The sequence below is a fragment of the Chiloscyllium plagiosum genome, chromosome 9 (assembly GCF_004010195.1).
Source record: "Chiloscyllium plagiosum isolate BGI_BamShark_2017 chromosome 9, ASM401019v2, whole genome shotgun sequence".
NCBI classification, from domain to species: Eukaryota; Metazoa; Chordata; class Chondrichthyes; order Orectolobiformes; family Hemiscylliidae; genus Chiloscyllium; species Chiloscyllium plagiosum.
In genome coordinates this window covers 84,694,463-84,700,489 of record NC_057718.1, presented here as the reverse complement: position 1 = coordinate 84,700,489, position 6,027 = coordinate 84,694,463, and positions in this window count along the sequence as shown.

The following is a 6,027-nucleotide window of genomic DNA, read 5'->3' as shown; positions in this document are numbered from 1 at the left end:
ACATTGTACACATTTAAAGCCAACGTTGATTGCTTTACTGCTGACTATTTAATACAATTGAGTGGCATGCCAAGACATTTCAGATGAAATGACTAAATTGATGTCAGACTGAAGTCACATACAAGCATAGATCAGGTGATGGAGGGTTGTTTTTCAGACTGGAAGCCTGTGACTAGTGGAGTGCCCCACGGATCGGTATTGGGTCCACTACTCCTCATCATTTATATAAGTTATAGTTAGTAAGCTTGCAGATGACACTAAAATTGGAGGTGTAGTGGACAGCAAAGCAGATTACCTCAAGATTACAACGGGATCTTGTTCAGATGGGCCAATGGGCTGAGAAGTGGCAGATGGAGTTTAATTTAGATAAATGTGAGGTACTGAACTTTGAGAAAGCAGATCTTAGCAGGACTTATACACTTAATGGGAATATTGCTGAACAAAGAGACCTTGGAGTGTACATTCATAGCTCCTTGAAGGAGTCACAGGTAGATAGGATAGTGAAGGTAGCATTTGGTATGCTTTCCTATTGGTCAGAGTATGGAGTACAGGTGTTGGGAGGTCATGTGGTCATGTTAGACCACTGATGGAATATTGCATGCAATCCTGGTCTCCTTCCTATAGAAAGATGTTGTGAAACTTTAAAGGGTTCAGAAAAGATTTACAAGGATGTTGCCAGCATTGGAGGATTTGAGCTAGAGGGAGAGACTGAACAGGCTAGGGCTGTTTTCCCTGTAGTGTCAGAGGCTGAGGGGTGACCTTTATAGATGTTTATAAAATCATGAGCAGCATGGATAGGATAAATAGACAAAGTCTTTTCCCTGGGGTGGGGTGAGCCCAGAAGTAGCAGGCATAGGTTTAGGGTGAGAGGAGAAAGATATAATAGAGACCGAAGGGGCAACTTTTTCACACGGAGGGTGGTAAGTGTATGGAATGAGCTGCCAGAGGAAGTTGTGGAGGCTGGTACAATTGAAATATTTAAAAGGCATCTGGATGGGTATATGAATAGGAAGGGTTTGGAGGGATACTGGCTGGGTGCTGGCAGGTGGGACTAGATTGGGTTGGGATATCTGGTCAGCGTGGAAAAGTTGAACCGAAGGATCTGTTTCTATGCTGTACATCTCAATGACTATGTCTTTTGCCACTCAGCCAATTTGCTAATCGGGTCAATAATTGCTTTTGGATCTGTGGGATTCAATTTTAACTAACAGTTTCTTGCAGTTGCCTTTATAAAATGCCTTCAGGAAGCTCATAATATTCCTAAACATCCTTGTCTGCTACTTCAGTCACTTCAAAGTTAAATCATGTTCAATGGGAATAACATCCTTTACAATTCAGTCCAGGGCATCTCTGAAGAGCTGAAAGATTTCAAGGTTTTCAGCTATCCAATTCTTTGTTAAAGGCAGTAGTAACTTACATTAAATTAATTGGTTTGCCCCCTCCATTCATCTTAAATAGTGAAGTCATGTGCATAATTTTTCAATTCAGTCATACAGCACAAATAGGCCTTTTGGTCCATGCCTACCAGATGTCCCAATCTGACTTAGTCCCATTTGCCAGCATTTGACCCACACCCCTCAAAACCCTTCCTATTCATGTACCCATCCAGATGCTTTTGAAAACATAATTGTACTCATCACTGTCACTTCCTTTGTTGGCTTGTTCCATACACACACGACCCTCCGTTTAATTATAAGTTCATAAGATAGGAGTGTAGAATTAGGCCATTTGGCCCAAGAGTCTGCTCCATCCTTCAATCATGGTGAAAATGCTCCTCACTCCCATTTTCCTGCCTTCTCTCCATATCCCTTCAACCCATCACCAATTAAAAATCTGACTAACTCCTCAAATTTACTCACTGTCCCAGCCTCCACCATACTTTGAGGTTGCGAATTCCACAGATTTAACTGTTTTAAATTTGCTACCTTTTATCCTAGAACTATAAGTTCTTGTCCTAGAATGCCCCACAAGAGGAAGCATCCACTTAGTCTATTTTATAATCCTGAATATCTCAATTTGATCTCCCGTCATTCTTCTAAATTTCAGAGTATAGGCCTAAACTTTTAAATTTTTCTTCATACAACAAACCCCTCACCTCTGGAGGTGGTTCAGAGGAGGTTCACTAAATTGATCCCAATGTCACATCTTTCCACAAATAAGGAGACCAAAACTGTGCACAGTACTCTAAATGCAGTCTCACCAATACCTTTGCAACAATACCTCCTTACCATTATGTGCTATTTTCTTAGCTGTAAAAACCAATATTCCATTCACTTTCTTTGTTATTGGCTCTACTTGCATACTGGTTTGAGACTTATGAACAAGTACACCTAGACCCTTGTGCACCAGAGTACCCCAAAGTCTCTCCCATTAAGATAATAGCTTGCCTTCCCATTTTATCAACTCTTAATGTATGAACTTGCTCTTATCCACATTAAACTCCATCTGCCACATTTTGGCCCTCTCTCACTCATCTATATCTATTTGTAAGGTTATTTCCTCATTACCGTCCCTCCTATTTTTGTGTCATCAGCAAATTTGGCTATTCAGCCTTCTATCCCTGTATTCACATCATTAATGTAGATTCTAAATAACTGCGGTCCAAGGACCGAACACTGTGGCACCCCACTAGTTACATCTTGCCATCCAGAAAAAAAAAATTATCCTGACTGGCTGATGGACAGAGACAGTCATCTATCCAAGCTCATAAATTACCCCAAATCCCATATGATCCAGCCTTGTGAATTAACCTCTTGTGCAGCACCTTCTGGAAGTCCAGACATATTACATCTACAGCATCCCCATTACGCACTTTGCTTGCCACTTTTAACTAATTTGTTAGAGTTCTTCAACATGATTTTCCCTTCATAAAACCAAGCTGACACTGACAGATAGCATTTTGACTTTCCAAATGTCCCGATACTGCTTCCTTGATAATCGATTCTAACACTTCCCCAACAACAGATATTAAACTAACAGATTTGTAATTTTGCATTTTGTCTCCCTTGCTTTTTGAATAAGGGCAATAAATTAGCCATTTTCCAATCCACTGGAACCTTTCCTGCGTCTGGGGAATCTTGGAATATTGTAACCAATGGATCTATTATCTCTGCTGCAACTTTCTTTACTACCCTTGGATGGAGGCCACAGGCCCAGGGAACTTGTCTGTCCTCAATCCTAGCAGTTTGCTCAGTACCTTTCCTCAATCAACATTGAGGAAGTTCTAAGTTCTACCGTATTCAATTCCCGCCTCAGGCGACTCTCTGTGTGGAGTTTGCACATTCTCCCAGTGTCTGCGTGGGTTTCCTCCAGGTGCTCCGGTTTCCTCCCACAATCCAAAAATGTGCAGGTCAGGTGAATTGGCTATGCTAAATTGCCCGTAGTGTTAGGTGAAGGGGTAAATGTAGGAGAATGGGTCTGGGTGAGTTGCGGGTCGGTGTGGACTTGGGCCAAAGGGCCTGTTTCCACACTAAGTAATCTAATCTATTGCCCCTGACTTGCTTGTTCCAATAGGGATGGTACTATTATCCTCCACCATGAAAACTGAGGCAAAGTATTTATTCAGCACCTCCACCATCACTATATTCCCTACCATTAACTGTCCTGGTTTCATCTTCCAGGGACCAACATTCACATTGGCAACTCTTTTACACATTGGAAAAAACTTTTGCTATCCTTTGATATTTTGAGAGTTTTCTTTCAAAATTTATCTTACTGCTTTTTATTAATTTTTTAGTATCCCTGTTTATGTTTGAAAGTTTCCCAATCTTTCATTCCACCACTGGCCTTTGCAATATGGTATACCTTAGTTTTTGACTTTATATTGTCCTTGATCTCTTTGTTTAGCCATTGATATTTTTTACCCCCCTTACTATCTATCTTTCTCTCTGAGATATATTTTAGTTGTAAGGAATCGGGTAGGTCCTTAAACATGTCATTGCTCATCAGCTCACCAAACTACTCAGGCAAAATCTGTCCTCATGCCTATATAATTTTTTAAAATTCCAGAACACTACTTTGGGACTCCACTTTCTCAAAACTGCATTTTGAATCCAACGTATGATGGTCACTACTCCCTACAGGATCCTTAACTATGATGTCATCAATTAATCTCTCCTCATCACACAACACCAGATCCTGGGTAACCTGTTCCCTGGTTGGTTCTACAACATACTGCTTTTTTCTACCCAGACTGATTCCACATCTTGATCTCCTGTACTTATGTCATTGCTCATTACAGCACTGATCCCTTTCACCAGCAAGGCCACATCACCACCTTTTCCTATCAGTCTATATTATCCTTCAAGTTTTTGCTTAAATCTTTCTCCTCTCTACCTTAAACCTATGCCCTCAAGTTTTAGAATTCCCCTATGCTAGGAAAAAGACCATGGCTGTTCACAATGCCTCTCCTGCTTTTTTGTTGAAATATGGGGTACACCTCCACGTTAAAGGCACTCTGTCAGTTTGGATGCTATCACAGTTATGTTACGTCACATCACCTTTTCACTGCTGATACTTGACCAAAGTTCCACAGGTGAAGTCTATTCCTGTTGATGTAATGGCTCTTCCTTTTTTTTTTAAAAAAAAAAGGAATTCTCAGAAGGACCAGTGCTTGACTTGCGAAGACAGCTCATCAAATTGTTGTAACCCTCAGGAATATGAAACACTCATTCAGGAGTAGACATCAAGGGTACAATTCTTCAATTGGGAACTATGGAAGATTATAGTATGCAACTTCTATTATTCTCATATACTTTCTTTAAAGCCCTGGGATGGATACCTTCTGGTCCTAGGGATTTGTCACAGAGTCATTATTCTCTTCATTAGTGTCATTTTCATAAATCTGTCCTTGATTCAATGTTGGCTTCCTGTGTATTTCCAACCTTCTGATAGCTACCTCTAGTATAAATATGAAACAAATGTAATTATTCAAAATAACTACATTGCTGGCATAATCGTTCTGTTTTGTGATTTTCTTTGCACCCTTTATATCTCAGTTTACCCTTGGCTTTTCTTCGCATTTTTTCCTACTTGCCAGGATCAGTACCTTTTTTTTGCCATTTTTATGCAACTGTTTTTTGTTTATGTTCCCTCACCTTTTCCCTTTAATTTGTAAACCAAAGATGTGAAGGTTTTATCACATGAGCTGCAGCAAATCTTCTTCCCCAATGGCTTTAATATTAAAATATTCTGTACCATCTTTACACTGGCACTACATAGGACACATTAGTTGCAAAAACATTCCTATCAAATCACATAACAAGTTCTACACTTTGTTGTTACAAGATTGTAAAGCTTCTATTATGTGAAAGGGAAAAGAAGCAAAAACGAATGCAAGTCCATTGCAATTTATGTCAAGACAATTTATGACGGAAATGGCAGGTACCAAGCTAACAGTGCTTCAGACAATGTTTCCTCTTCCCTCAAGTGATGAGGATTTCCTTCGTGTCACCTTCCATCCCAGCAGCTTTAAGTGGCATTTACTCCACTGACAAACATTTTCCTTTTCAGTAGTCAAAGGGTCATTAACTTAATGAAGCCTTAGCTCACTCTTCAAATCAATGTCATCATTCTATCCACTTTACTGTGTAAACAAATGCAACAGTGCCCTTTTATCTCCTGCCATCGGAGATGCACAATCACCACTTAGAGGTGAAACAGCAATTTACTGGTTTCAAATTTGTACATTTTATTCCCTCTTTAGGGCAACATTCCTAAGAGGAGATATCATATGATATTGAAAAGTTCTAAGAGATCTGGAAAAAGTAAAAAGAGAAAAACTGTTCCTGCTCTAAACAGGATCAAGAACCAGACAGTAGAGTTTTAAAGTGTTTGGTTTTAAAAAAAAAAGCAATTAAAGAGGAAAAGGAAGATTTTTAACACAGCAAATAGTTAGGGCCTGGAATGCATTGCCTAGAAGTATGTGCCAAGCAGGCTAAGATAAAAGGTAGGGAGGAGGGACTTGGGGGAGGGGCGTTGGGAATGCAATAGGTGGAAGGAGGTTAAGGTGAGGGTGATAGGCTGGAG